Consider the following 22,927-nt stretch of genomic DNA (forward strand, 5'->3'; position numbering starts at 1 on the left):
TGCATTCCTGTCCAGTGATTTAGGTAAACATTTCCTTTGGCTCACAAGCAGAGGACTCAGCCTTTCCGTCCTCCTGCAAATGATTCATAGCCCTGTTGCCATGGAAAGTTTTCTGCCCCTCGCATCTCATATAGACACTTAGACGCTTGTACACGCACACAGTCAGTATAGAATAGATTCTGTCCGAGAGTCCTTCCTTGTGGATAACATAGTTCTTTAAACATAGGATGTTAGATATGATTTGGGATTAGGATGACTTGACCCCAGACTTCTCGTCTCCACATGTAGAGCTAAATGTCAAGTCCCCTTCACCCCCTAGTTGCACGTCAATTACACGTCATGCTGCCGCGCGCGCATCTATGCCAAGTATTATCTTATAGATCCACCTATGTCTGATAATTCTAACCAATCATGTTTCTTTTATTCCTTATTACGCCTAGTTTCGATTATGTCACTGTCACGTCACTTTTCTTATCAAATGTTACGCCTTCTACATTCGTTTCATTGTAATGTACTTATTATAAAAATACATGTCTGTTAATAAATTATTGTACTTCACTTCCTGAACCTTCGTGGTGACGGAACCTGAGGGCCGCGACTCGAGTCGGCCATTTTGAATGGAATAAAGCCCATTAGAAAACCTCTTATACCACGGATTCTGCCTCTTGTTATTTTGAGCTATTTACTTTAATTTAAGATTCCGCATGAAATTCAGTCCGGTAATATTTATTTTATTTACCACAGTCTGAAGCAGGTCATGAATTACATAACTATCTACACTGAGCAAGCCGACAGACCACTGAACAAGGAAGAAATCTTCCAAAAGAGAGGGATGTGGTAGGTGAGGGGTCAGTTCATGGACTCTGAAATGACTATCATTCCAGAACGTCTGTCCTTTAGGTGCAATGGTTCGGAGTGGGTTGGTGGACGTATGAGGCAGCTGTAGACATCATTCAAATCCATTTTCAAAACTCAAACAAAGGTGCATGACATTCTTGCTAGAATAGCCATGGTATGAGATAATCTGTCCCTCTTCTCCCACAGATTAACTTTGTCTGGTATACTAGGTGAAGGTATTTTGTTACTGTTGCTTGAACAAGCAGCTGTAAAAAGATGAGTTTATGGTATACGTTGTGCAGTTATTACTCTTGTATCATAAGTATTGCATGCACTAGAGGCTTTGTGGACATATGGATCATTGGACACACTGGAATGTCATCATGAACTAGGCTGTGCTGTGGAGACACACAGGCACAGAGTGCATTGAAAAATTAGCCTCTCTGTTGCATAGCGACCGACAAATAGCCCTTCTATGGTGGTAGTAATACTGGGCCATCCAATACCCACCACCCATTGAGCATATCTCAGATGCCACATATTCCTAGCCATCATCGATTAAGCCCTTTGACATTGCTTGGTCAGATGTCTGGCATGTGTTGAGTGGTTGCAGGCATCCTTCCTTTGCCATCAGTCCATGTCCCTTTTGTGTGTCAATAAAGGCTATATATACATGTACTTATCATGTTGATTGGTTGTATCCTTTGTAATTCCTACACTTTGTTCCATGAGAAATCCTTTGACCATGATGTTTTCCATTCTATCATGTTGCTGGAGATATGCGGATCCCTTCTAGGGGTCTCAACTGGCTGCAATTGGGCTTGGAAGTGTCTTATTTAACTATAGTGGTGCATTCCTGTTGCCACTTCATATGCTATGTAGCGGGGAGGCCTAAGCAACAAGTGTGTTGTGAAACCACATTGGCATAGTCATAGGAGGCTTCTGTCTGCTGCTAGCAGTAGAAGTACCATTTGCATATTATGCATCAATAGTTTCTTAAGAGCTTGACCTTCTCTTCATTCTTCTAAGGCATTGTGATTTACTTAGTGTGTTTGCGATCAGTTATAATAGTATCTCCATCCACGGTGATGCTTAGTGGCAGCGATGCAAGTGACCTTCTTGAGCCGATGAGAATGGACTTTAAGTGTTGGATCTACTGTGTGTGTGTGTAGTTATCATGTACTGTAACAGCGCTGTTATCTTGAGTGCCTGTACCCCTATGCCACTCATGCATTATTAAGTCTGTGACTGCCGGAGTGTCTGTGCAATCCAGTGCCAGAGACGTTCTTCATTTTTTATACAGATCATGCCCAAACAGTGAAGGGGCACTTGCCTTGACATTTGTGTATCATGGCCATGACAAATATTATTGTTGTTATTGGTATTGATGGTATTGGTATTGTTAATTACCTCTGATACAGCACACAATCAAACTTTATTATGAAATTGCTGTGCCTTTCAGTAATCGGAGGAATGACTTTATAAATGTTTACATTGCAGACCGTGTGCCACCTTGGGGTACTGGAGGCACCTTTTATGAGGTGTATATATTGACCAATTGATGAATGTGTTAATTTGAAACTGAGGGTTGGGTGTGTGCTGGTGATGGAGTTTTTTATAACATGAACGTGACTCGGTAATTATGCTATGATGGTTCGGACATGGGTTCCATTGTGTTTACTGTCACTGAATCCCCTCTTGTCCAAGTGTGTGTGATTACCTGGCTTGTGCTTCGGAGATTTTCAGTTTGCCACAAATATTGCCACAATAGCAAGTGCTGAGTTATATCCCTTGCCATGACACCTTTATATTACAATGTACTTTGCCCTTTTCTACTTATGAAGTTGTATGGAGGTTAATTGAAGGAATGACAGCTAGTAGGTTCGGGGTCTGTGTGGTTATGAGCAGACAGGGGACAAATGTACTCTGTCGGTATTGTGGTGATATCAATATGGCAGGTTGCATTCTTATTTGTAGAATATCTACTTGATTGCAGGTCTGGGGCTCTGGGTCCATTTTGCCATGGTGTACTGTTTGGTCTCCAAGTACTGTATGTGAATGAGTGCCTTATGATGGAACTTTTAGCTTTTGTGTCCTATGTGTTTGTGGGAATTTGATGAAAGGTGGGATGCACACTCTCAATAGTTTCCCATGATTCTCTACAAGTATTTTATATTTGTATTTTTTTCTGGCACCACAAATAATGTGTTGTGATTCTTGAATGTTATCATGTCCTTCAGTGATGTGCCATGTTTGGGTTGTGTCTCATAAATGGCGTGAGACTTGGGGGTCTTGTGACCAATTACACCTACATACACCATGGCGTTTAAGAATAAACTGTGCATGCTTATATTAAATAGACAATGTGAGTGGTTGTGGGGATATATTTTATTGTTTTTGGGTAGCTGTTTGTTTTGTTGTTTTCACTTGATCAATAATGATTGAACGGATGCATTTTGTTTATCATCACATTTGGTCAAAGTGGTTCCCAGATGCCTATATATGGACTGAGGTGTGTTTGTGCAGTGATTGTTATATATATATATATATATTTTCTATATCCTGGCTATTCTGATCAGGCCAATCATTTTCTTTCAGCTAAATAACTTTTTGTTAAGTCAATAAAACAAAAGTACATAAAAAAAGACATGTAGTGTTATCAACATATATATTATAACAGTGTAATTTCTGAGCTAATAGTAAGATATATCATTTTAGAGGTATAGGCATTGCAAGAAGAGAAAATATAAAAAGAAAGGGTAAAAAGCTTTTTTTTTTAAAAAAAGGAACAAACAGAAAAGAAAAATAGGAGGAATAGGTTAATCTCTAAAGTTAGCAAGCATTGCAACATATATAAACGGACCATTTCTGATAGTGGTAGGATTGTTTAGAAAAATCTTTCAGACGCAAACTTATTTGTCTAAATGTAATGACAATAAGAAGGTCAAATAACTTAGCATTGTGATTAGAAATACAACATGAGCATGGTAGAAGCATTGTAATGAGCCCAGGGTTGTATTATTTAACGTGCGTATGCAATTCTCCATTGTAAAGAAAAAAAACTATTTTTGCATAACATATTCTGACTTCTGTTTCAGTGTTGAACATCAAACTCATGTTGAATATCATATTCTCATGGATGCCCCATCTGGAGATATAGATCTAATAATGATTGACTGATGAAATAATCTTGAAATAATAGCAGCTTATAGTATACTACCATTCCAAATCAAGCTATGGAAAACCTGTTGGTAAACTGAGATTGACAATGACATTGACAGAGATTGCAAGTAAATTTGATGACCAAAATAAATAAGTTGAAAGGGAAGCATATAATAAAATATACTCCTTCGAAAATGTATTAGGAAAAGAAGAGGAATCTTGTAATTTCTCAAAGGGTATTTTAGAGGGTCAGGGCAATATTTTAATAATCAAGGAAATACCCGTTTCTTTCCAAAGCTTTTGGGAAAATGACTTATTACAAATTGTTAAAAATGTATCTTGGTGTCTCATATTCATCTAATCTAAGGAAAACTAGTCAGTTTCATATTTGTCTTAAAGGTAAATTAAAAGATCGATTACAATTTGGTCTCCTCGTTCACTTTCATGGAGAGGAAGATTGAACACCATAAAAATGATGATTGTTCCCCACATTCTTTTTGTAATTTTAATGCTACCTTTTAAGATTCAGAGTTTTGCTTTTAAACAATTTGATAGTAAATGCACCATATTCCTATGGAACAACAAAACCCCCCTAATAGCTTAATCAAAACTTAAAGGGCCTACATTTGAAGGCAGTGTCAGATTCCCTGACTTTCAGTTGTTTTATTCATCATCAAAAAACTCTGTGCATTATTGCCCCATTTTGATGAGATATATGCATCCCTATGTATCAAACTTGAACGCATATTCCTTGCTGATTTCTCATATGTCCAATTGGCAACTTTGCATAAATATCATATATTAAAATATAGGCAAACCAGGGATTGTATTGCAGGAAGTGCCCTGAGGGCGCAATGGGCATGCGCACCCACTTTGTATGCCCCCGGGGCACTTTGGTATTACAGAAGGGGCCTGCAGACACTGTGCAGCCGCTTCTATAATATTGATAGCGCTGGTACGCATGTAGCCCCATCTGTATCTCAAGAGGGCATTTCCTTATTTCCATGGGGTTGTGGCTTAATGCAAATAAGGGAATCGCTTTGCCTCTGTGCTTGCGCCGTATTATAAAAAGAAGCTGTCAGGAGGTGTATTGAAAGTGCAACACCAGGGAAAGGAGGTCCCACGGACCCCCAGACATCCCCTTGCAGGCGGGTGCAGTCACTCACTGCACTTGCCTTCAACGGGTTCTCTAATCCTTCCTCAAAGTGCAGGCAGGTTTCTGCCTGCCCAGTGAAACAGAGAGTCGCTTTGAAGCAGCAGGTTTGTATTTCACTTGAATGCTCTACCCACATGGCAGCACGAGTTCACAATTGCCCTGAGGGCAGCGCATTGATGCAAATAGGGCACACTTGCCCTGCTTGCGCCCAGACCACCCATTTTAAGGTGTGCCATGGTGAAAACAGGAAAAGTGTGCCCTTATCAAAATGGGGGCCCAGTTATGCTTGTCATTTGCAATATTCTGCCAATCAAGCTCTTTGAGGGCCATTAAAATCAAAGGCATATAAATAAAACGAAGAGGCAGCTAAAGCCAGCAAGGAAAAATAAGACAGAGAAAACATGAGCGAGAGACACAGACAGATAGACAAAGAGAGAGAGATGAAGAGATAGAGTAGAAAGACAATAAAAGAAATTTTATATATATATATATATATATATATATATATATATATATATATATATATATATATACATTATCTACTGGCGGTCGCCAGTAGATAGTTATAGTTAGGACCTATTTTCCATAGGAAATCTGCAACATTCTATTTGGAATAACGTTGGCGCCGGTTGACGAATCCTCGCAAAATTTTCCAAACTTTTGGCTAGCTCCGCTCCGCTCCTACCCTGAAAGTTTTGCTGTGACCCGTCAAGCGGGGGCCGAGAAAAAAGGGGGGACCCAAAACGCATTTTCCCCATGCAATTTCCCATAGGATCTGTTGTCGCAGCTACAGCCCGAACCGCTGAACGGAATGACACCAAATTTGGCAAAGAGGTAGTCCTCAGTTCGGACTCGTGCCTTTTGCATATATGGTGTGAATCTGTTCAGTAGTTCCTGAGAAAATTAGGGTAAAAAAGTTAGTGATATCTATTGCCGGGGAGGATCCGCGGACCCTACCCGCACCGTAAGCGCACCCTCCCCGAACCGAGCGCGCACCCTCCCGATCGCGCGCTGAATGCTAATCGGCTGTCGAGTGTCTCTCTACATTCGAAACCAGGAACTGTTGGCGGCCATTTTCTGCCTCGGTAGAAGCGAGGCTGAAGATGCAAGGGGAATAAGTGTGCAAAACATATAAAGGGGGCAGAGTGGAAATACTTTGACCCTCTAGAGGTGCTTAGGGGGTCCCAGAAGGACCCCCTGGGGCCCCCCTTTTTAAAAAAAAAAACGGCGAAATGCGCGCAGGGTGCGCGCATCCTAACGCGTTGGGTGCACGGATTCTCTCGCGTTGGGTGCGCGGATCCAAAAACATGGGAAAAAAATATATAAAATAAAGTTTTGCACATATAGTTAAAAAAATATTTTGAAAAATATAAAAAAATATGTTTGAAAAACCCATTAAGTTCAAATAATATTTTTTTATTTTTAAAAGAATTAACTGAAAAAATACATTTAAAAATGGTAATAAAAAAGTATTTGAAAAAAAATGTAATTAATGAAATGACACACTGAATTTGAAAAATATAGAAATCCAATCAAAATCATTAAACATGATATCTTCAGAGATAAGTTATAGACTATCTAGGACGGTTTCCTAGTAATATCCCGCTAAGAAACCGTTTTGATGCACTTGCAGGGATGGAAGAGATAGACTGACTACCATTGAATTCTCCCGGCGACACTAATGCCCTGATATCAGGAGAGCCGAGCCAGAGAGAGAAGGGTGAAAGCTGTGATGATAACCCACGGGAAATTGTTTCTGTTGATGACGATTGTACATTCAACCCCCAAGTCCCTGAGGCTGGCCATACTAAAGAAAGCGAATCAAGTCCAATCATCTTAAGGCACAATCCGGAAGTACTAACTGAATTAGGTAGACAAAACCAAAGTGCGGTAAGGATGCGCCTTATTTCCTGGAATATTGCTGGGCTCGCCTCAAGATTGGAGGACGAGGCTTGGCTAGATTCTGTGGGAAACTATGACATCCTGTGCTTTCAGGAAACTTGGAGCCGATCCGCTCAGAATATTGAGGGCTTCCAAGCCTTCAATACCCTTGCGATACCCTCACAAGCGGGTAGGGCAAAAGGGGGCCTAATGATGGCAACATCTTTAAAATTATGCAAACTTGTAATTTCTAAGATAGTTGACTCCCCATGGTTTCAAGTGTTAATGTTGGTCAATTTGTTTTCCTGAACCATTGCTGCTGATTAATTGGTACTACAATATTTTTGACAATAAAGAGACAAGCGTAATGTTGAATTTGGAGGAGGTTATAGCCAGGGCACGCCTCGAGCAACCCCTATTATTTGTCATCTGGGTGGGAGATTTTAACTGCTCATTATGCACCCATGGGGACTCGAAGGCGTGTGGTTTAAGTGACTCCTATGACCAACCCTTGTTACACTTCAAACATACACCCCAGGGGGACGCTCTAAACAACATCATTATTTTAAATGATCTATGTATAGTGGAACCCTGGGTTGGTCCAAATTCTGCTCCAATACCGACGTTTCAGGGCAGTAGAGGTATGATGAGTTTTATTGATTTTGTAATTGTCTCTAGTGGACACCTCCATCATGTTGACAAGTTGGAAGTAATTGCTAATGCTGCTAGTGACCACAATCCCCTAAACTTATCCTTGCTTTGTCCCGTCAAACCTAAACATTCTGTTTGGGAGCAACCTGTAAAGTATAGTAGGAACAAAGGTATTACACTTAAATGGGGTAAAATAGACGCGGTAGGTCTTGAGGCTGAGATCCTAAATAGATTTAGCTCTGAGTACGAGGCATGCTTAACAACAACAACCACACCTGAAAAGGTTATAGGGAATTTTGAATCTTTATGTGGGTATGTAGCCGAACGTCTCACAAAAAATGGTAAAAGCAAAATGCTTGGTCCTAGATGGTTTGATGCTGCATGCTCGGCAACACACAGATCTCTGAAAGCAGCATTAAAACAAAAACCCAGGGACATAGAAGCGGTTAGAGCATCTAGACTGGCATATAAAGATGCCATAAGAACAAGGAAGCTGGACTTAAAAAACCAAGCTTGGGAAGATTTAGAGAAGGCCTCGGAATTGAAGGACAGCAGGCTCTTTTGGGAAGTTGTTAATCGCCCCCTTTTTACAGGTAACGGCAAGGATAACATTGTGATGCAGATTGCATGTGAAACATGGGAATCACACTTTGGGAAGATTTTTAATCCACATGGCACTTTACCCAATGAACCATCACTAGGAAACATTAGGGATTTGGTGGTCTCTCAGTCTTCCTTGTCCCTGAGTGCATCGTTCACTTTACAGGAAGTGGAAGATGCTCTGTCGAAAGGCACACCATTAAAAGCACCTGGCCCTGATCTAGTGCCTTTGGACTTTTTTAAACATAATATTAAGGTTTGGGCCCCCTTGTTATTAAATGTTTTTAGAGCAGTCGTTATTAGCCGTATTCCGGCATCATGGAAGGAGGCAGTAGTGGTGCCAATTTTTAAGAAGGGCGATAGATCAGATCCCCGATGCTATCGCCCGATCTCACTAATTGATGCATCGTGTAAGATACTGGGTAGGGTCATTTTAGCTAGATTGGAAACTTGGGCAGATTTGGTGGGCCTCATTGTGGACACCCAATATGGGTTCAGGAAAGGTAAAGGTACTGTAGAACAGTGCCTGAACCTGGCCCTCATCATAGGCAAATACATGAAGGCAAGGAAATCCTCCATCCACCTTGCCTTCATGGACCTTTCAAGTGCATTTGACACTGTGTGTCGGAGCAAGTTGTGGCAAATGATGGAGGTCATGGGTTTCGAGGAACCCTTGGTCACCTTGCTCCGTAGACTTCATGAATCAACCACCGTAGCCATAAGGTTTGGGCCAGGGGGAGAGAAAACTAAGTCTATCCTCTCAACTGAGGGCGTTCGACAAGGATGCATCTTAGCCCCTTTTCTATTTCTTGTGTACACCAATGGCCTGGAAAAATACCTGTTGGATAACTGTCATGACTTTCCAAAGGTCAACGGCAGGAGCATTCCAATACTCTCTTACGCCGACGACACGGTACTTATGACACTCACAGGAAACAGTATGCAGCACTGTCTTGATGCCTTCCACAAATTCATGTTGGACCTAGACCTTAAGGTAAACTTTGCCAAATCTTTTGCCATTGTCTGTGGCCCAAAGGGCACAAAAACTAGAAAGTTTGTAGTTAACAACTCTACTATTGAAAAGGTTGAAAACTTTAATTATTTGGGTAACCTTTTTAACAACAAACTAAGTTGGGCCCCTCTAATGCAGACCCGAGTCCAAAGTGCTAGTCGCTCTATAGAGAGTTTGTTCCGTTTCTGTGGCAAACTAGGACAAAAACCTGTCATACATTTAAAAACTTTGTATAAAGCTAAATGCTTGTCGGTGGCTACTTATGGGGCAGGAGTTTGGGGGATCGAAAGCCCTGACTCACTACAGATTATGGAGAATAAATTTTTAAAGCGCGTATTGGCTACTCCATCAGGCTCCTCAAACAGATTTGTTCACAATGAAATAGGTCTAAGTTATGTGAGTGACACCATTCGCCTTTCTCCTTTATTGTTATGGGGCAAAATATGGCAATCAGAGGACTTACAGCTTACCAGAGATATCCTCCGGGATTGTTTAAGATTGGCAAACATGAAACAGATCCCCTGGCTATCATATGTTAATGAAATGTTTCATAAGTTAGGCCTGGGTGATATTTTTGACAACCCCGAAAACATACAGGGAAATATCAAAGCTGTAATTAAAACAACCTATTGGAAATCACCGTTTGTGAACTCCCTGGTTAGCCCTTATGCTCCTAAGGCTACTTTGTTGCACCAGTTTTATTTATCCTTTACAAACCATGTGCAATGGCGATTCTACCTGACAAGGTTTAGGTTACACACCCTGCATTTTCTCTTTGCGTTCCCTAAACAGGGGGCTTGGTGTGAGAGACTGCCCCCCTGTCCTTATAATGACAAAGATACCCAAAGCACGATGCATATTGTTCTTTTCTGTCCTCTTTATAAGGACCCGAGAATCAGGTTCATTAAGCCGATCCTTAAAGAAAAGCAACCATGCCATTATGAAGAGGGCTATGATTATTTACTATCTCTATCTTCACCTGGTGTTTGCTGTGCAATGCTAAATTTTATACGGGTGTCACTTCTGATTAGGAAACGTTACGGCTAAATCTGGCACCATGAAACCGACTTTTGATTAACTATATTGTATATTATTGCATCGTGATTTTCTGATTTTTTTATCTGTTTTAATCGGCATTTTAATGTATGCCCTGGCATGAAGAACCAATGAAATCATTTAATTGATTGGAAGTAATAGCTTTGGGGTTTTATTTGTGATTATTTTTTAGCTAATGAACTCTAACAGTTTAGTGTTATAATTGTAAGAATGCTCTTTAAAATTGATTCTGAAATAATGTTTGTAAATGAAACTGTTTGACTTTTATGATTCCTTTGCTTTGAATCGAATAAAGTTTTGAAAACGAAAAGTTATAGATAGGAATTAGCATTTAAAAAACCTTTGAAACTCACTGAAAAAACCATAGGTTTCATGCACGTTATAGTTAGGAATTGGCATTTAAAAAACCTTTGAAATTCACTGAAAAAACCATAGGTTTCAGGCACGTTATAGTTAGGAATTGGCGTTTAAAAAACCTTAGAAATTCACTGAAAAAACCATAGGTTTCAGGGGTGTTATAGTTAGCTGGACATTTCCCTCGTACAAAACCCTAGAAATTCCCCTGTTATAGTTAGTTCAGCTAACTATAACTCGCGCCCCCGCAATTCACTGCTGATGACGTCACATATTACATCACTCATGACATGGTCAGTGACATCACTGATGACATCACTGATGACATCTCAAATGACATCACTGATGACATCACTGATGACGTCATCCATGTGATAAATTAGTGCATCTTCTCACACCCTAATATAACCTTTGATACACCGACTCAAAATTTCAGACGGCCATTTTGACAACCATAGATACTCCAATACCAATAACTACTCACCCACTCATTGACTTTTAGGTCTACATACATCTCCACTCACTCACCTGTACAGTCACTCATACTTATAGTCACTCTGTGCATTTATACACCTATATAGACACTCACACACCGCCAATCATCCATTGAGGTACTGACACATCTAATCAGTCATGCAAATAATTAATCACAATCAAATTTACTCACCTATACAGTTAAAAACACCCAAGTTCACTTACTCATAAAAATACTAACACATTCTGTGTCTTCCTGCAGAAAAACGAACAGCACATGACACAGATATCCTTGCACTATGGCGCATACAGCCACTCCCAAAATCACACACTCTCACATATAGATAGTTATATACTCTTACACACATATACACTGCGTTTCACATATGTAGTTACTGACACATGTACAACTGAGATATACATTCAATCACTAACACACCCATACATACACTCACCCAACCATACAGTCCATCACAGATGCCCTCTTAAAAACATGCACCCACTGAATCACCCACTCACACATCTAGTCACAGAGTCACACACACCCTACCCACACAAACACTCAGGCACCCATACAGATACTCAGACAACCAATCAATAACCCATAAAGACACTCATATAGCTATTCACAAAACCATGCAGCCACTTATAAACCAACACACAGACACATACAGACATTCACACAGTTTAGTCACTAGTCTGCAGTAAGATACATTTAATGACTCACTTATAGACTCAGTTACGCACCTAGAAAATCATCCATTCACATACTTGTACACCCACTTATTTTTCAACAGGCCTTTCCCTATATATATTAAACATAATAAAACTGTTCAGAAACACATACTCAATGGATGATGTCATCAGTGATGTCATCAGTGATGTCATTTGAGATGTCATCAGTGATGTCATCAGTGATGTCACTGACCATGTCATGAGTGATGTAATATGTGACGTCATCAGCAGTGCATTGCGGGGGCGCGAGTTATAGTTAGCTGAACTAACTATAACAGGGGAATTTCTAGGGTTTTGTACGAGGGAAATGTCCAGCTAACTATAACACTCCTGAAACCTATGGTTTTTTCAGTGAATATATATATATTCTATCTCTCTATCTAGATATAGTTATATACATGGGGGAGGGAGGAAGGGAGGGAGAGAGTATAAGAAAGTCTCCAATATATATCTGAAGCAGGTAGTTTGGTGCAGCAGTCCTCATCATTATTTTACCAGGAGACTCACAGGCCTACATTATTCTGGGCTCTGCTTCATTTATTGTGACCCCTGCAGCAAAAGAGCAGCAATCAGATTCAGACGGCCCAAATTATTCTTGACATTAACAAGAGGCTGCCAGGCTGCTGCATGAAAGGATTCAGGTTTTCTGTTACCGGCTAATTATATTGCATCTGCTGCTGCAGTACATAATCACAGTGCACAACTCCTTTTACAAATTGTTTATAAAGAGTATGTCATTTTCCTTGCTCGTGTTTATGTTTTATTCATGATTATATTATTATCAAGATCCTTGAACTTCTGTATTTAACAGAAAAATTCAGATGTGCGCGGAATAGCTCACCTTAAGAAAGTTGGCTCCGTCAGCCTGAAAGGAAGTACTTTCTCCGAGTAGATGCAAGAACGGAAAGAGCAATTGCTAAAACTGACACAAAAATCTGCTATTTTATTCCCGCAATATTCTGTGAATAAATTAGATGGTACTTTTGATGGGTGAATATATTCATCTGACGAGTTATAGTCTGATGTAGCGATGAAAGCAAAGAGGTAGATTCAGCCACTGATGGCTGCCATAGGGAGCTAAATCATAAATGCGTAGATTCTCAGTTCATCAGCATAATGAATGCAATTTTACAGAATGTCCTTCAGAGATAATGGAACTCGTGAGTCCATCCTTCACTCCTTTCAATGCCCCTGTTCGATGGTTCCTTTCATAGTTTCATCTACCAACATGGCGTCTCAGTATTGCTCCCGTTTAGTAACTGACCCCCACATTATCCACTTAAACTACCCCCGGCTGCCGCTCTTCCTTTCACTATTGCTTTCTTGCTCAGACCCTGCTGCAATCACACGTCGCCACCAAGCCACCACTCAGAACGACTTTATCATAATGATAGCCCTGGTACTCATTGCTTGGTTTTAGGAAGCAGATCGAATCCCGTCCAACAAAAAGATCACAGTAAAGACAAATGGACTGGCATTTATTATGCAAAAGTGATGCTTCGAATCCCCACAGTTAGTCGTGGATTTCAATCGATTCTTATTTCTGCCTCAAAATATTGAGCTCAATGCCAGCATGGACTGGAGGAGTGTGAGGGGCTGAACATTCTAAAGGGAGCTTATATGATCATCTGCGAGTCAAACAAGCCTAAGACGGTGTAAATTTAAAATGCATAAAAAGACCTGAGAATGGAAAGATGTTTAGCAATAGTACTATTTCTAAACCATAAGGGGCATATTCATGAGAATGTTGTGCAGGGCAGCAAGTCACCTTGCCATGCTGCGTCACAGGGAAATGGCAGGGATGCGCCATAATTAAAAGAATACGACGCATCCCTGTCCTTCTGAGGAAATATGAATTTTGTGATCAGTTATGTCCCCTATCGTAGACCCCAACGGCTCCATGTACATGCTATACGTACATGTATGTTCCCTCCTGCTCCAGTTTTGAAGACGCAAATATATGTGCGTCCACCGTCAACATGTCCTCTTTCAGATCCACCATGAATGGGTCAGATATTCCTTTCCTAAGTATGAAAGGCCACCGACTTTATATGGTTCACTTTCCACATTTTACAGATTCAGGCGAGTAGGCCCGAATTCTGTCATCAAGCCTTTTCCTGTCTTCTGCCTCTGAACGCTCCAGTCTGAGCCTGCATCTGTGACCATGAACTTTGTCTTACTCCCTGCGCGGCTAACGGTGCCTGATCCAGCCCGTCGCCTGCCAAAAACTGTATTTCACCTTCAAGATTATCTCCTCCGCCCCTCATCCGATGCATTCCTGTCTAGCAGTTTAGGTAAACATTCCTCCAGCTACCGTGCAAGGGGCCAGGCCTCGCTGTCCTCATGCAAGTAATTCATAACCCTGTTACCATGGAATATTCCTACCCCCTCGCATCTAGTGTAGACACTTAGACGCTTGTACACGCACTAGTCAGTATAGTCAGTATAGAATAAGATTCTATCCTAAGAGACCTCTCTTTTTGGATAACGTAGTTCTTTAAACATAGGATATTAGATATGATTTGGGATTAGGTTGACATAACCCCAGACTTCTGTCTCCACATGTAGAGCTAAATGTCAAGTCCCTTTCTCCCTCTAGTTGCACGTCAATCACACGTCATGCGGCTGCGCACGCATCTCTGCCAAATATTTCTGCTGACATTGCAGGATTCTCTTATGGATCCACCCACTCATGACATCATGTATGATGACGTTGTCTAGTTACGCCTATTCTAGTTACGCATGCATAGTTTATTTTTCTTATCAATTAATACGCCTACTGCATCTGTTTTACTGTAATGCCTTTTCTATAAAAATGATTACCTGTCAATAAAATATGCCCTTCCTTCCTGAACTTTCGTGGTGATGGAACAGAACGCAAACAATTCGAATTGTGTTCCTTTGTATAGGAATAAAGCCTTTTAAACCTCTAATACCACGGATTCTGCCTCTCATTTTACTGAGTTATTTTTAATAGACTTTACCGCATAAAAAATAGTACCGGTAACGAAATATTTACCACATAAATTGGCGCCCGAATAGGGACACTTTCTCATCTCACGCGCCGGCGGTGCGTTGCAGGCCCGGTCTCCTGCCACAGCTGAACGGACAAAAACGCGTATCTGCAGGATTTCCTGTATCTCCCTCCGGCCAAGCGGGGACGACTGAGGCTGCGATCAACACCCAGACGAGGCGGTGAGAAGTGCGAAGTATCCCGACCAGAGCCTAGCTGAGAGAGCAAGATCCGAGGTATACAGAGACCCGCCAGGTTCCGAAGTTCCGAGTCCAGTCCAGTCCAGTTTCAGTTCCGTTCCGAGGCCTTCCGTTCCGAGCTACCCGGTGAGTACCATTACCGGGGAGGCATTTAACGTGCACATAGTCTGTGCCGGTCAAAGACGGGTTTGGGTACACAAATCCGGTCTGCACTGTTTTAGCAGTGTATCTGTACTGTTTAGCAGTATATATAGTATGTTTTGCATATAAATAAGATAAATAAGTATTATCTAGTGTCAGTATAATGTCAGTAACTAGTTTTCTATTAGTTATCATTGTTCGTAAAACTGTTAAGTGTTAAATGTTTTAAATACGTCCTATATATTGTGGTGTGAATGACTGTTCATTATTGTGTTTTTATAAAGTGTGTCCCAGTAATAAGGTCTAAAAATGCCGCTCTTCTCGAAACTAAGACAGATCAAAACTAGAAAAGGAGTACTCGAAGAAGCCGTTCCCATCCCACCTAGGGACACTCCAGGGTACTTTATGTATCATAAGCATGGCCTAGATGCCGTATTATTTCTTGATTTATGGGTGGACTACACCAAAGAGTTACCAGAGAGTCAGAGATGGCCCGCAGCGGGGACCTGGGATGCAGATTGCATCATGAGAGTAGAAGAAGAATTATGGAAAAAGAAAGCCAGACAGTCACAGAAAGATGCCATTGAATTATGGCGTAAAGAATCATATAGACGCACGGAAAAAGCACTCAGACAGGAAGAGAAAGGTAGAGAGAATTCAAATAAAACCCGAGAAAATCTATTACTTGAGGAAGGTACCCGAGTAGAATCAGAACAAGTAGACAGACAAAGAAACGCCCTTATGAATGGTATGTATCCACTTCTGGCCGAAGGATTACCTAAGGCTACTCCGGAAATACCAAAAGACTTGCCACCTCCATTGTTTCCGATAAAAGCACATCCCAAGGGGCATCCTAGAACCGCAGAAGATGTTTTCCTTTCCTCCTATTTAGATGACGCAGCTCCCGAGTATGCTAATACCGCACCACATAGACCGCTTGCCGATGATGTGCATCGCCAAGATTCTCCGTCTGTACCTCCACAACAACCAGCCCTGACACACATTCCGACAAGCACATCTGTTTCTACCGCTTTTCCCGCAACGACGGTTGCTGTCTCACCTTCAACAAATCCTTTCACGTCCAGCACCCCAGACGGTGCTATAGGAGGTACGACAGACATTTTTTCTACGCCACCCAGAGGAGATAAATTTTCCCTTAGAGAATTAGCACACCAACGTACGCCCAAACTAGCAACCCCCGACATGCTCAAGGAACTTCTAGTAGATTGTAGATATGATCCTGTGCCCGGTAAACGGGACGAAATGCTGCTGTCGTCATTACGTATTCGACGAGCTGCAATATATTTAACGAAGCTACCAGGAATGGCTACACATTTAGAAAATATATATCACTTTGTCCAGTCAGGACGAGGTCCTGAAAGTATTAGCAGAGCCATGGAGTACCAGAAAGCGGAGGTACAGGGACAACTGTTACGTTTCCTTATAAACTGTGTAATCAGAAATCAAGACCGGCCAGGGGTAAATCCGGAAGAAATGCAAAAACTTGTCACTTGGGGTAAGAATATATCAGAAGGGAGACATGATAAACTGTTATGTATAGTAGCTATGTACCGAAAGATCCGCAAAGAAGTAGAACGAATACACGAAGAAAGATTAGAGGTAGACCCCACTGACCTAAACAGAGAGGAGGAGGAGCAAGAATCAGACCAAGCAGATACAATAGCTTATGTAGGTAGAGGAAGATCCCATAATAATACCAGAGGTTTTAACGACCCAATACGTCCAATACGTCCAGAATGTAATAGACATCTTCCAAACCCTATGCTAAATACAAAATCCCCTGAACACTTATTCCAAGCCGCTGATAAATTACTCCGAGATCGAAGGGGGTACCACATTCTCGATTCCATGGACGAACAAGAATTAGCCAGGTCAGCAGTACAATGGGCTGACAGTCCCGGCGAATACAATGACGATGTACTTGCACACACGTTTCTGAATCTAGACCCATATGAACAGCGTTTAGCTAGTATATACATGATTCAACACCTCCTTATATTATATAAAAACCAACACTCCGATCCAGGACCCTTACCTGACATATTGACAGAACTACTCACGAATATATGGAGAGGGTCAGGTACTGATTTGATTAAGGAAATTCTAGAATCTCGAAACCAATATTTAAATTTCGTATGCCCAGAACACGTTCCAGTTCCCATCATGGGGAGAAAAATGTATCACATAGATAGACAGAATCCGTTACGCGAAGTACACCCAATTAGAGGTGCTGGTGATAATTTTACACGCGTGTTTGTATACACGCCTATAACTAAACTAGAATTATTAGAAATGAAGAAAGTAGTACCCAGCCATGACAAGGACCCAGCAGGTTTCCACAGTGAGATAAAAGACATGTTACTCATGGGAGAGTATACCTACCCCGACATTATGAAAATATTGAAAGTCCTATTACCCGCCGGTGTTTATGAGAAACTCAAAGAAAAGGAATGGGAGGTGGGAGACCAAAAGATAGATTGGACAGCATTAGAAAACGAAGAAAAGGCCCGAGCTGCAGGAGCAGGGCTTGGGGATAAGACTACAGCATTAGCAGGATTACTAATACAGGTACTGCCACGTTTATTAACTACGAAAAAGGAAGACTGGGGTGCAATCTCAGCCTGTAAACAAAAACCAGATGAAGACACCAGTGATTTTTATTCCCGATTTGAAAAATGTTTTAGTATAAATAGTGGTATAAAAGCCAGTAGTGAGTCATATCCACATCTGTTTGTGACAAAATTAGTTGAAAATTCTCTGCTACAAGTCAAAAATAGAGTATTGAAATTCGAAAGTACCTGGCAAGGTAATACCCCATCACAGATGCTACAGATGTTACAATATCACCACAATAGAATTAGAGAAGAACAAGAACACGAACAAAGACGTATGAAAGATACAAAAATGAAAATGCTTGTTGCACAGTCAGTTCCAGCCGATAATCATCAAAAGAGTGATTCCGCAAGTCCTGCGAAAGGGACATGCAACTACTGTAAACAACCAGGTCATTATATACACGATTGTCCAGTCCTGAAACATAACATTGCCACAGGTAGAACACATGAGAGACCACGCCCACCTAGACAGGATCAGAATCAACAACTGATGCCTCAGCAGGCACAACCTAGGTTAGCTCCGCAACAACTAGCTTCGCAACAGGCAGCTCCACAACAGATCGTAGCACCACCACAAGCGCAGCCTGTCGCTGCAACTCAAGCAACAACACAACAGATGTATCAGTACGCACAAACAGATTATCCCGATTATCAGCGATACTCATGAGATAGCCTAGAGAGGGAAGTTGGCCTACCCCTTATAGAGGTTCCTGTAGACCAAGAGGGACCTTATGTACATAGTGAACTATTAGGGGAAGACAGAAAGTTTTTACTTGATACAGGGGCAAGCAGAACAACTATAAGACGCAGTGAAGTTCCAGGGGCACCCCTCTCAGGCTCACAAAATATTTCCCTTGGATTCTCAGGAAAACCTATAATGAATGACGTAACACAACCTCTTCCACTTACAGTCGGTCCATTAACACGTACTACAGATTTATTGCTTACTAAATCATGTCCAGAAAACTTGTTAGGTATAAAAACATTGAAAGCTCTAGGAGCCATAATATGTTGCTCTCCGGAAGGAGTACGACTATTTTTACGTGACTTTAAAGGTCACTACGTATCCAGAGACATGGATCACCGACTGCAGAATTTACCTACACATTTATGGGCACAAGGCCCCACTGATGTTGGTTGCATGAACATTACACCATATCGAGTCACACTAAAGGCAGGGGTGGTACTACCACGAATGCGACAATACAAGTTACCACCAGATGCTGTAGTGGCTTTACTGCAAATCATTGACGAGCTTATTGCCCAAGGAGTGGTTGTCGAAACTGACTCCAATGTATGTAATTCCCCGATAATTCCTATTCTTAAAAGAACGGATCCAAAAGCTCCGCCAGTATATCAATTGGTTATTGATCTGCGCGAATTAAATAAATGTATTGTCCCACAATACCCTGTGGTCCCAGATATCTCCTCATTACTCACAGCTATTGACTCAGAAGCAACGTTCTTCACTGTAATTGATCTCAAGAATGCTTTCTTTAGTGTCCCAATTGATCCAGAAAGTCAGTATTTATTCGGTTTTAGTTTAAATGGACGAAGTTTTAAATTCACACGCGCACCTCAAGGATTTACAGAAAGCCCCAGCATCTATAGCCAAGCACTGAAACGAGAACTTGACAGTATCCACATGCCAGTTAACACTGCCTTGCTTCAATATGTCGATGATCTGCTGATCACCGCCCGAAGCGAACCTGAATGTGAAAAAGCGTCACTGACGGTTTTGAAATTTCTGGCTGACAAGGGGCACAAGGTGTCCCCTTCCAAGCTGCAATTTTGTGTCCCGCGAGTTGTCTACCTTGGGCACTCGCTGTCCAAGGAGGGAAGGCAGCTTACACCCGATCGTATCCAGTTAATTGCTAACATGCCACCACCCAAGACACAAAAGGAGGTGCGGGCTTTTATAGGCCTCACTTCATACTGTAGGCAGTGGATCCCTCAATATGCATTTCTAGCAAAACCACTCATCCAGTTGACAACACAGGAGGCAGCCACATCGACTGTCCTCCCTTGGACTCCAGAACATACACATGCCTTCGAAAGCTTAAAGAAAGCTTTATGTCAAGCACCTGTCCTAGCAACACCATGTTATAGTAAACAGTTTACACTCTTTGTTACAGAACGCGAAGGTACTGCTTTGTCAGTACTCACTCAGGAACAAGCAGGATCACACAAACCATGTGCTTATTTCTCTAGTACATTAGATCCAGTAGCGCAGGCACTTCCAGCGTGCCTAAAATCAGTGGCAGCAACAGCTTTAGCAATCCGACAAAGCGATGCCATAGTGTTAGGACATCAATTGACAGTACAAGTACCACACGCAGTAGAGGTTCTCTTGAACCGCACACAAACACAACACTTGACTATAGCAAGACTCACCGGTTACGAATTAACATTGTTTCAGCCACACATAGAAATCAGACGTTGTAATACGTTAAATCCTGCCACACTGTTACCAGTAGGCGGAACAGATCCATTGGCACATGATTGTGTCGAAGTCATTACTATCACGACGAAACCCAGACAAGACTTGACAGATATCCCTTTGACAGATCCAGACTTGACATTATATGTAGATGGGTCATGTATGAGAACAAGTACAGGAGAGTTAGTGGCCGCTTACGCAGTCACAACAGACACTGAAGTCATTGAAACAAATTGTATTAACACTTTGTCAGCTCAAGCAGCAGAGCTCATCGCTCTGACACAAGCCTGTATTCAAGCCACAAATAAAAAAGTCAACATATACACAGATTCACGTTATGCATTCGGAGTCGTCCATGACTTCGGCGTACTGTGGCGAGAGAGAGGTTATTTAACTTCTCACGGTGCCCACATCCAACACGGACCCCTCATTCAAGCCCTATTAGACGTGATTCATCTACCTACTGCAATATCGATTATGAAATGCAAAGCCCACACAAAAGTTACCGATATCATTTCTCAGGGTAATGACCTAGCTGACAGAACAGCTAAACAGACTGCTCAGAATCAGACTCACACAACTGATTTGACAAAGACAATAGTCCTGACACCAACACATTGCATGACAGTTAAGGATCCCGCCCTTGATGTAATTGACATACAGACACATGCTACACCAGAAGAAATAAAGAAATGGACTGAATTAGGAGGGATCCAAACAGATCAAGGATGGATGACGAAGGAAAAATCTATATGGTTTCTTCCCGACTCAATGGTCCAAGTCATCATTAACACTATACATAGTCCAGCGCACCTAGGAGAAAAAGCTATGCTAGACAGCATTCAACACATTTGGTTCAACAAACACTTACGAGCCGCAGCGAAACAAAAAGTTCGTACCTGTATGATATGTTGTCAGTTTAATCCAGGTAAAAGCATCCCCGTAGAACAGGGTGGATTCCAAACTCCCGATCACGCTTTTGAAGTCCTCCAGATGGATTATATCCAGATGGAACGATGTCGAGGATTCAAATATGTTCTCGTAGTTGTCTGTGCTCTTTCCCGTTGGACAGAAGCATACCCGGTTTCAGATTACACTGCCCCGACTACTGCCAAACAGTTAGTTCGAGAGTTCTTCCCACGGTACGGTTTACCACGTGTTGTCTACTCAGATAACGGCCAGCCGTTCTCATCCGAACTAATGAAACACGTTTCCCTTCTATTAGGCTATCAATGGAAATTTCACTGTGTCCGACATCCCGAGGCGGCAGGTCTCGTGGAACGCCATAATCAAACTCTGAAAATTAGATTGTCCAAAATATGTAGAGAAAAAGGAGTTGATTGGATAGTAGCCTTACCAGTTGCGCTCTTTTACATGAGAATGGTAGCACATTCTCGAACAGGGCTATCCCCGTATGAGGTGATCTTCGGTAGACCACCAAATATGTGGGGGACGCCTATACCTCGTAAAATAACTGACGTTGACTGTAATATGCTGACAGATTACCTGGCTTCCTTGATGTCTGCACTACAATCTTGTCGTTCACAGGTATCCGCAGCTTTTCCCGACAATACTGAGGTGAAACCCCATGACGTGGTTCCTGGGGATCTGGTTTTAGTCAGGAATTTCGACCGGAAGACCCAACTGGATCCTAGATGGAAGTCACCGAAGTTGGTTTTACTTACCACAAGGACAGCTGTGAAAATCGAGGGAAGAAAAGGGTGGTTGCACTCGAGTCATATCAAGAAATTTTATGGACTAAAATCCAGCGTAGAGATTCAACCCTGTATTCCCTCACAAACAGACTCAAAGCTCCCTTTGGCTGAATCCACGAAACAAGAACTGTATAAACAAAAATTGAGGTCCAGTAAGTCAGACAATTTGATTGTTTAAGTCCTCTCCAAGGTGAATCGGTTGAATTTGTCTCTGACATGTATCCTCTGGACCGGAATAGAGAAAGAAATAATCAAATGCTGCTCAAAAAGCATGCGTATTGTAAATCTTTTCGTAGTCATTGTACAGTAACATTATTAATTTTGTTTTTTCTAAGTCTTTTGATCATCATTGTCAGCATCCTATTGCATATGTATTACCCTATTCCTAAGCATGCTTATAATATAACTGCAGAACATTCTTTTAGTGAATTACCTCCACATGAATTGTCTTATAGAATTGCGCTGCGCAATAACACTTTCATTAGTATGCTACATCATTCTCATCAAACCAGCAATGCCACAAATTGTTGGATATGTGGCCGACTCCCTCCCTATCAGAACTATAAGGGAGTTTTGCCCCTCTTTCCCTATCCGTTCACACACAATGGCTCCTGTGGAGCATGGTTTAGTTTGATTAATTCCCTAGATTCGAATTCCGCAGTTTATCAAGACAACTGGGTATGGGGAAACCTGAACTTAGTTTTGCTTAAAGTCTGCTACCCTAACAAGGAGGGACTTCCCAAAAGAACAGGAACTGATCTAGAAAATGAAGTATATGGATTAGGTAATTTTACACTTAACCTCATGATCCTGAACGTTGAATCTGAAGCTACACCAATCTTGCCCGCCATGTCCGTATTCCCA

Source organism: Triturus cristatus, chromosome 7 (assembly GCF_964204655.1).
Source record: "Triturus cristatus chromosome 7, aTriCri1.1, whole genome shotgun sequence".
Lineage (NCBI taxonomy): Eukaryota > Metazoa > Chordata > Amphibia > Caudata > Salamandridae > Triturus > Triturus cristatus.